This window comes from Rhinolophus sinicus, linkage group LG09 (assembly GCF_036562045.2).
Source record: "Rhinolophus sinicus isolate RSC01 linkage group LG09, ASM3656204v1, whole genome shotgun sequence".
Taxonomy (NCBI): domain Eukaryota; kingdom Metazoa; phylum Chordata; class Mammalia; order Chiroptera; family Rhinolophidae; genus Rhinolophus; species Rhinolophus sinicus.
In genome coordinates this window covers 71,502,992-71,513,779 of record NC_133758.1, presented here as the reverse complement: position 1 = coordinate 71,513,779, position 10,788 = coordinate 71,502,992, and the positions used below count along the sequence as shown (strand labels likewise).

Here is a 10,788-nt window from a genome sequence, read left to right as displayed (position 1 = left end):
AATACTTATTTCTATTGACAGACCAATGTCTATGACCACTCTATGACTAATTGAAAGCATAAATCATATTTACATCAATTTATATTGCTTCTTCCACAAGATAATCTTTCATTTTTATAATGACATGTTCAGGAAATTTTCTAAAAATGTTTGTTATTTTTTTCCTACATTTCCTTTATTCCTTTATATACTACTACTTATGCTAGATGTACTTCTCTTACTACGTATTCATAGATCCCTTATTCAGTTTATCTTCAAGTGATTATTAGAGAGTCTGCTCTTCTTATTTTCCACATACGTTAAGTATTTAGTTAGTAGTACTTATTAAGCACCCACATGTCGTAGGAATATAGAAACAGACAAGGCAGACATGGTCCCTTTCCTCATGGAGGAGACCTTACTCTGAAGTCACAATTGCTGTCTCCAAACAAGTTTTTCTTTGGTGCTTTGTTATTCCAGACTGTCATTTCATTTTTTACTCACTTATTCATACAACAAACAGTATTGAATATCTGTAGTGTACCCAGTACAGTGTGATGATAAACTGAGAAAATAGACCTCAGCAGATAAATCATACCACTATGGTTAAAATAATGCAATGGTGATGTTGTTGGAGGCTCTTGGGATGTCCCGATGTTGATTCAACCTGGAGCAGAAGCCAGGTTGTCTTCCTGCAAGAAAGAATTCAAGAGCTAGATAGATGCAGGAAAGCAGAGGGCGTTTATTGAGAAGGAAGTGCAGGCGAAGTTGGGAGTTGAGACACCCCAGAGGAAGTCCTGACTGGGGTTTTTATCTCCCTTAGGAGCTGGGTCCTCCCCCTGGGTGGGACCCTCCATCTCCTCATTTTTCTTCCTTATGTATTTAGTACCTCCAGAACTGTCATGGTGTCAGGTGCATGATGGGAGCTGCAGTAACCGCAATGTAAAAGATTATAATGAGGGCCGGCCTGGTGGCTCAGGTGGTTGAAGCAACGTGCTCCTAATACCAAGGTCACCGGTTCAATTCCCACATGGACCAGTGAGCTGCGCCTTCTACAGCTAAGACTAAACAACAGCTCTCCCTGGAGCTGGGCTGCCATAAGCAGCTGGAGGTTGGTGTGAGCTGCCACAGGCTGCTGTGGGCTGCCAGGAGCAGCGGGTGGCCAGTGTGAGTGGCTGGCAGGCAGCGTGAGCGGCGGACAGCCAGCAAGAACTGCCGTGAGCTACTATGAGCGGCCCATTGACAACTGGCAACTGACTACCTAAGCCGGGAGGAGTGCAAGGCTCATAATACCAGCATGGGCCAGGGAGCTGTGTCCTATATACCTAGACTGAGAAACAACAGCTTGAACTAGATTGGGGGGAAAGGGGGGGGGGAGGTGGAAGAAGGGGGGAGAAAGATTGCAATGACATTAAAATTAGCTGAAGTTCAGGTCCACGTCGGGGATGCTGGTCCTGCCAGATAAAACTGGTTTGTGTTTTTGTCTAGCTGCAGGAGTGGTGTATAGTTTCTTGTGAAACTGTAACTAGGAAGGTGCCTCATGTTGTATCCTGGAGGGGGTCGTTTTCCCAAGCTGCCTATCCTATCTCTGTGGCATGAACTTTATACAGTGAAAATGCAAAAGGCAGATCAACTCTAGCTGGAGAAATGAGGAAAAGCATCACAGAGAAGATAATATTTGAGATGAATTTTTAAAGATTAGTAGGCAAAGAAGATAGTGAAGGACTTGAAGCTGAGGAAAGAGCATTTGGAAAAAGATATGGAATAAAAACATGTTCAGTGTGGTGTTCTCTGTGAGAAGTTCATTGTAGTTCAAGTACGAGGGACGTGAAGTGCCATAAAAGGAGAGGAGTCTCTACAATGGACTAGAGCCAGATTGTGGGAAGTGTTTGCTCATGACTGCCTTGGCATGCCAGAGAGCCAGTGAATACATTTGTTACCTTAAGGGCTTTAATGAGGAAGAGTGGAAAAGGTAACCATGTTGCACTTCCTGGTAATTGCCCACAGGCTTCACCAGGTACTGCTTCCTAACTTAGCTGAATATTTCTACATGCAATGCAGGACCCATTTGCCTTTTAACTATCCATGTAACACTTAAACACTATTTCAGATAGCACAACTTTTCTACAAACTGAATAATAGGAAAAACTTGAAATTCTGAAATTAGATTTAGTGAGATTTACTCTTACTAAAAAATTGGTGGAATTTAAAATGTCGTGTTCATTTTACACAGTTCATCTCTTTATTTAGCTCTTTTATCTATATTCCTATTTATGATCACTTACATTTTTTTATTTGAAAGGGAAAATATTTTGAAAGTAAAATAGTGAAATAGTTTGATGTTGGTTACAAAGCAATACTTAGGTAGCTTCTTTCTGCTTTTTCCTCTATTTTTAAAATACGAGTGTCTCTTTTGAAGAGATTTTACCACACATATAGATGCAAAAGCAAGGAAAAATACTGTTAAATACTGTAGACCTAAATAAAGCAAATGAAGCTTAAACCAATAATCATTTTCATGGGAGGGATTGAGTCAATTCGTAACCCATTCTTGAAAAGGAAAATTTGAAAGTGGAATGTTTGTGCTGTTACAGTAAGCCTTTCCTCAATTTCAAGAAGAATATATTAAACTTACTTTATGCTGAACTCTGTTTTAGTCACTGAAAATATAAAAATGAATAAAATACAGTCCCTCCTCTTATTACACTTGTTCTCTAGTGAAATATTAAGTTGAACCACATGAAATTGCATCTTTTTTAGGTCAAAAATGGTCATATATCAGTTCAGTCCAACATATATGTAAATAGACATTTACAATAATAGAGATATGAACATGGTGCCCCCCGCACTGAGAAAGTGCTTCATCCCCCATGGAGCAGTCTGCGAAGGCTTCCCAGACATGACACGAGCTGAGTTTCAGAAAACGATTGGGAGTTCACCGTGTGTTCACAGGAAGCAAAGAGAATGAGGGCATTCCAGAAACGGGAAACAGCATGTGCAGAGTTGTTGAATGGAGAAAGGGCCTAGCAAAGTTGAAAAGCTGCAGATAGTTCAGACTGGTGGGAAGGCCAGATGTGTTGTGGGTGACAGGAGACAAGGCAGAAGAAGTAAGCAGAGGGCAGATCATGGGAGGTGGGATGTATCAAGCCAAAGAGCTGGACTGTATCCTGAGACCGATGGGATGTGTGTAATCCAGGGAGTGTGCAAGGTCATCAGTTAGGGTTCATAAAGAAAATAGTACTCCTTCCATGTGTAGGGGGTTACAGTGTATACAGTCCTGGATGTAAATAATTTATAAGTAAATATACATGTATTATGGTGCATTATGGGTTGAATTGTATCCCCCCCAAATTTTATCTTGAAGTCCTCCTAACGCCTAGTGTCTCAAAATGTGCCCTTATTTGTAAATAGAGTCATTGCAGATGTAATTTGTTAAGATGAGGTTATACCGGAATAGAGTGGGCCCCTAATCCACTATTACTGGTGTCCTTGTAAAAAGGTGAACACCACGTGATGATGAAGGCAGAGATTAGGGTGATACTTCTGTACGCCAAGCAACTTTAAGAATGCCAGCAAACCAGCAGAAACTAGGAGCGAGGCATGGAACCCATCCTTCCCTCACAGCCCTCAGAAGGAACTGACCCTGCCAACTGCTTGATCTCAGACTCCTAGTCTCTGATACTGTGAGACATAATATTCTATTGTCTAAACCACCCAGGTTTTGGTACTATGTTACAACAGCCCTAGGAAACTAATACATGCTGCATGGTAAAAAGTTTGGAGATCCTGATTAGATAGATGATGGGGAGTCATGGAAGAGTTGGTTTATGTTTAAGATTCCAAATTATCTATGTCCTGTCTTTATTCAGTCTCTGAGTTCAGTAATTAACTTGAAGTGATTTCTTGACTTCTTATTACTTACTCCCTACTTCTTAAAGCCATTATAGTCGGAAAACAATTTGTTCACATTTGTGTTTGGCATAGTTTATGTTACAGGAAGAGGAAATTCTTTGATCTTTAGCACAAAATACACATGGTGATAGCATGCAACTGTTTTAGGGGGACAAATTTTACATTTAAGAAAAAATGGGATTACATTTAACCCCGTTAAGTGGAGCCAAAATCAGACATAAGGATGTGAAGTATTTAAAGTGGATAGAAAACTGTGTCAGCAATGCAGACAATTCAGTGCGCTGTTGTGGCCGATGGTGCTGTACCTAAAACACGTCTCCTGATACCTACGCCACAAACATACTTCCACCTGAGTGTGTACCAGCCGTTTCTGACAACCGTGCAGGCACAGTTATGATGGGTGGAGAGCCATATGCTCTTGGACTTTTTGATACCACAGGGAAAGAGGATTATGAGAGATTACGACTGCTGAGTTACCCACAAACAGATGTGTTTCTAGTCTGTTGTTCAATGGTCTCTTCATCCTCATTTGAAAATGTGAAAGAAACGTGGGTGCCTGAGATAACTCACCAGTGTCCAAAGGCTCCTTTCCTGCTTTTTGGCACCCAAATTGATCTCAGAGATGACCCCTCTGCAATTGAGAAACTTGCCAAGAACCAACAGAAGCCTGTCACTCCAGAGATTGCTGAGAAGCTGGCCCGGGACCCGCAGGCTGTCAGTTACGTGGGGTGCTCTACACTCACACAGTAAGGCCTGAAGCACGCACTTGATGAAGCAGTATTAGCTGCCTGGCGCCTGCAGACTGAAGACCAGCACAGGTCTGTGATGCTATGAACATCTCTCCAGAGCCCTTTCGGCACAGCTGGTGTCGGCATCATACTAAAAGCCATGTTTACGTCAAACTAAAGATTAAAAATTGTTTCTACAGTTTAAAAAAATAGTGTATTATCTGTTCCGAGAAGACTGTAGGCAAAACATGCTTTATTCTAGCTACATAACCTTCAGATATTAAAGACGAGTCCTTTTTATACAAGTCATACATTAGGCATGTGCCTAGGGTTCCAAACCAGGATAACACCCTAAGCTCACACGTGGCTCTCTCGAGCCTGTTTGTAGGTCAGCAAAATCTGGAAGTCAGAGATGCATTAATTAGTTAATTAATGTATTAATACAAAAATATTTTTGTGTATTATATTTTGAGCACTTTCAATCTTTGTGGGCCATGGAATATTTGATCATTTTTGGCCTTATTTATGCAAGTCAACTAAAGCATTTTGAAATACTACTATATTTTTAAAAATCCACATGTATGTGTAATAGTTCTGCCATGGATTAGACAAGTAATTTTCAGGCCTTTAAAAAAGTAATAGAACCCTTTTTTCAAATGAACTCTTATGTGGAAGCCCAATATGCAATACTGCTTTAGGCAGTTTACCCTGTCATAGAGAACTTGATATTTTAAAACTGTTCCTTATATCTAGTCTGGAAGTGCTGTATTTTGTGATTATATATTCTGTAATCAGTGTGTAATCTCTTAGCAGAATGAAAAGGAATTTATATGGATGCTTAGGGCTGCTTTTCAGTAATGGGTTTGGATTTATAAGAATCCATTTATTGTCTCTAATTTGGTCCCTTTGTGACCAACACAGCAGTCTGTGACCTATAGCTACTTGCTTGAGAATGCAATGTTTACTGCTCCATAGAAACAGGTTTCTCGTTAAAGCCTTTAATCCTGCTTTCACCACTGTGCTTTTAACAATTTTTGGTTTTGCTCTGTTCACTTTACTACACCGTCGCTACCTTTGGACTCTAATAGACTCAAAAACCTGTTTGTCCAGTTTAATGCATGGTTATTTTTCCCTCACCCATGACTTATAATCATATTGCTGTAAGGTGTTAAATATTTAGAACTATATATATGTTTTATATGCTTAGATTGTTATAAAAATTAGCACCATAAAGAGAGGATACAGATGGCTGTGGAGTCCTTCAGAATTAGAGTTTTTGCACCCATGGTATTTATCATATGGCTCACTTTTCTAAGATCAAGATAGGTCAGGTGGCCAATCTGACAGCCCATAAATAACAATTCAGAGATTTTTCTACTTTTTTCTGAAGTGTACATATAAAATGATATAAATCACAGGTTATTCAGATAATTTGGTCATCAGTGAATCTTTTCAATAAAAGTATACCTAGAATTTTTATTCTCTTAGCAAATGTCTGCTGAGCCCTTACCATGTGCTAACAGTGATCTTGCTAAGTTTCAAGTATACAGTGGCAAACTACGTGGACACAATCCTGGCCTCGTAGGATAGATATATTACACACACAAAATTAATATATAATTATATATGTAAACTATATAGATATGTATGTGTAGCCTCTGCTATGAGTTATGGAGGAAATAAACAGTTCTTTCTACATCAGAAGTGGAAAAGGCTAGTGTAAACAGAACAGTCAGAAAAGAAATGAAAAGTGAAAAGAAAAGCTTTCTAGGCAGAGAGACTAGTTTGTGCAAAGGTCCTGGGCTTATTTAAGGAAAAAGAAGGTCATTAAGTTGCACGAAGAAAAGATTTTTCTCTTTTGTCTAGAGTAATGTATGTAACATAATAGGCACTACAGAAATATTTGTGTGTGACTCAATGAATATTTGTAGACCTAAGATTTAGTGAGTATAAGTTGAGATAAGAGAAGTACTGAACTGTGCCAAGCCCTTTTAAAAACTGGGGAATCTAACTTACATTTTATTAATATAATGATCACTCATAGCTGTGTGAGGAATTATTTGGTGGGGAGCAAAAATGGAAGAAGGAAATCCCAAGTACATGGTGCAGTGGCAGTAGACACAAGGGGACCAAAGAAATCACTAAATAACTAAATGTTAGAGCCCAGGTCAGTGGGTTAAACTTCCTGCCTGATTCACCTCCCTCAGCAGCTTAGGAAACTGACTGTATCCGATTTATCTTTGTACCCCTAGGATTGCCACAGCCCCTCAACCCGCAGACCAAGCCTGGAGAGAAATTAACTTTGGGCTTAGAATTTAATCAAGCCCTTAAAGAAAGTAATTTCAAATTTTCTCCTGGGTCTTTGCATAATTAAGGAAGTGACCATCTTAAATGAAGTCACGAAGAAGATCAAGAATGTGCGTTATACTACAAAGACAACTAACTTGGTCTCGTGAAACAGTCAATATCATAGGGGAAAAGGCAGAGAAACACTCTGGCTATCTACTGCTAGTAACAAACTCTGCCTCATTAGTACCACCCATACCGAAGCAAAAGCAAGGGAAAACCATTTACAATGTTGTTAAGTTAAATAAAGCCATAAAACGTAGACTAATGCGCATTCATATAGATGACTTGCCGCTCTCACACCTCTGGCACTATGATGAGGGCACAGCTTCTTTTCACGGAGACTCCCTGTAGTTCTAGGCAGTGACCAGCAAAGTTGAGCCTAGGTACTGGCAGAGAAGTGTCTGGGAAGCTAAGGCGTGATTGCTCGGTGGGTAACTCGGAGGGCCATTAAGACAACACCCTTTTTCCAACATACACTACAACTAAGCCTGAGTGGAGGCTGACCGTTATTTTATAACACTGATTAGCACATAGGTTCTCAATGAATGGGGATTTGCTACCTCAGAGTATCCTGTTCCACTTTTGTATTGCCCTAGTTATTATAAAGTTATTTCTTTCACTGAACCATTTCCCCCCTTATTCCCACTCCATTCTATGTCGTTTTACTCTCTAGAACCTCAGCAAATAAAGCTAATCCCTTTTGTTGGAATTTTAAGATTTAATTTAATTTATTTTAGAATGGCTGCCTGGGCTGCTTTTATTCTTTTGGTCTGTTTCAAGAGAAAATGAAGCAGTGGCAAGAGTTAAATTTATTAGATGGAATAGTGCCCCGTGTGAAGGCATTTTGTCTTAAGATTTGCCAGTCACTACAGCCTTTTCAATGAAGCAGCTCAGTCTGTGCCTGCACAACTGCCACAGTTATTCTCCCAGATCTAAAGGAACCCAGCTTCTACTTCTGCTCGAATAATAATAATAATAACCCAAAGAATTAAAAGCCGGAGTCCCCTCCCCCTCCCCCATTCCTAACCATTTACATAACTGGTAAAACAGTATCAGGATCCCTCCTCTGAGTTCCAGGAGTCTTGGTAGGACCTGGGCCTTCCTGTTCCCAAGATTCTCCCAGGCCCTGCAGGGGGAGTGGCTGCCCCCTCGGCTGGACTCTCCATCTCTGCATAATCTGTCCTCCCCAGGTTTGTAATCCAGAAATGTAATCTCTCAGCCATGGATGGCTTCTGCCATTCTCCTCCTGTTGTGGGTTTACACCTTTTAAAGACATTATTTTATTATCATTGAAATGGGGCATCTTGGGGGAGAAGAGGTAAATATGCACTGTGGGTCAGTCAACTTGAACCAGAAAGAGTAACACAACATGTTTAGTCATTTGTACAAGCATATTCAAGAAAAGCAAAAATCTATAATTGTATCACACTAACACATATTCATTTATCTGTTTATTTATCCATTTATTTATTCATTCAAGTCACCAGATGTTTACTAAATGTCTATTATGGTCTAATCACCTGCCTCCGCGGGAATTAAAGTCTAGTAAGGGAATTGTAGCCAGGTAGAAATAATCACTGATAATATTTTGGTATATTTTCATTGACTCCTAATGTTTTAGGTTTTTTTTAAAATATATTACAGTTAAACTGTCTATTCATAGTCTTAATAATCCTTTATTTTATTAACTTACAGCACAGTGGGAGTGGCAAAAGAGGGGCAAAGCTGTTTATGCTAGATTCTTGGCCATCGGGAATCAGATTATGTTATTTTTAACCTGAGTCTGGAGTATACTAATGTTCTGTAATTCATATAGCAGCCTTGTTCCTTTTCTGTTTTGCAGAGCGTCTCTAGCTGCACTGTTTCTCCACCTTACAACCAGGTCAATCAGCTGTGGGTAGACGGGTATCCTCACCGCCAGGAGTCTTCCATCAGGGTGATGTAGCTGTGAGAGCTTATTCTTACCACAATGGAAGCCGGGGCAGCAGAGGCCTCAGTCAGTTGGGGGAGAGGGTCAGCTCTTGTGCCTTGGTCCACCTACTTCAGTCCCTTACAGATCAGCCTGCGTGCTGGTTGACAGAGGTCTCATGACCTAGGCCACAGGACAGTGTGAACTTGCATGTTATCTCATCTCCTGACTCAACTCTCCTTCCTCCATTTATCCCTCTTCTTTATCCCTTCCCCTTGCAGAATGATTTTCACAAAAGACTACTCGTTTTTTTCTGGAATGCCACCTCGCACCTCAGAAAAAATGAAGGCCTAGTCCATTTGATCCCTTCTTGTGTCATACAAATTTTATGGCCTCAGGCTTCCATTCGGGGTCTGTAGCTTTAGTGCTTGCCTGGTTTCTGCTCTCTTTGTAGTTAAATCATATTTTAATATAACTAAATCATACTCCAGTAATTTTTTTACAATGCAATGGTTTTTAGTATATTAACCAAGTTGTGCAGCATCACAATCTAATTTTAGAACATTTTCATCACCCCAGAAAGAAACCACATACCCACTAGCAGTCCCTGCCAGCCCTAGTCAGTCATCAACACGCTTCCTGTCTTCCAGAGATTTGTTATTATTGCTGTTTTTAAAGGGATCGGGTACAAATGGGGAGAAAGGTGAGCTCTGGTCTGGAGGTGAGCTACTTCTGATCTCTGCTTATCTTCTACCCCCCAAATTTGAAGTTAAAACTCCTTGCCCCTTTGAAGATTAATTTTTTTCCAAAGATTGCCATCTGATCTCCAAAAGATATTCAGATATGATATCTATAAACATCTATCTATCTATCTATCTATCTATCTATCTATCTATCTATCTATCTCTCTACCTAAATTTAATTTTTTTTTTTTTTGAGCATCAATGACCTTTGTAATTTCCTTCTTTCCTCCATTAGCACTTTGTTCATTTCTATTTTTTAAAACTTACATCATAGCATCAACCGGAAGCTGAACTGGAAGCTCCCTGAAGGTCAGGCTTCCTTCCCAATACTCTGGCAGACGATCGATAAATGTTTAGTAAACGAAGCACTTCATTTGTGAATGATACGGCATTCTGACAGTTACAAATGTTCCCAGTCAGCTCACACATAAAGCATTTAGCTACCTACAAACTAGGTATTTAATAGGCACCAAAATCCTAGAACTCCAGGGAGGGCTAATGTGATGCAATCAAGGGACTAAATTTGATCTTATTTCATAGCTTTAACCTTATTTCTCATGCATGAGTAACCATAGTGCACATACATGCATACACACCCACCTTGCCCAGAGATATTTCAAAGATTTCTTGTCTGAACTGACCATGAGGGAACCAGGCCTCAAACATTTTCCCTCAATTCTCTAATTCCTAAGCATTTCAGATCAGGCTACCATACCTGTATCTTGCTGATTTTAGATAAGATGTATGTAATACTAGGTAACAGTGAATGGTGGGAGACAGTACAATGAACCATGGGGAATGGCTTGGAGGCAACACCCTTCTCTGCCATGTTCACAACGAGAATTTAACATGGGGAGATGAAGAGAGGTGTGAGGTCAGCATGGGAAGACTCCTCAGTGGGTACTTTTTTGAACCGGAGCATCTTGGCCTCCCCAGCATCCCCACCCCCTCAGCAGTGGTCCTTTGTGATGTCTGAGCTCCCCATTGGCACGTGCCATGAGGAGTGCCCTGGTGACCAAACAACACTGAAGGAGTGCGATGACTCAGTGTCCCTGGGAGGGGGTATTTACAGAGAGGACAGGACTCCTGGAGTAGACAATTGAGGCTTCAACATGACAAAAGGGACCAAGAAACCATGGGAGCCACAAACCACATGCACCAAACGATA

General features: G+C 40.4%; 1 pseudogene; it reads left to right on the top strand.

Moving 5' to 3' along the window:
- The first annotated feature begins 1,406 nt into the window (after positions 1-1,406).
- LOC141573082 (cell division control protein 42 homolog pseudogene) lies at positions 1,407-5,101 on the top strand (annotated as a pseudogene).
- The last annotated feature ends 5,687 nt before the right edge of the window (positions 5,102-10,788 follow it).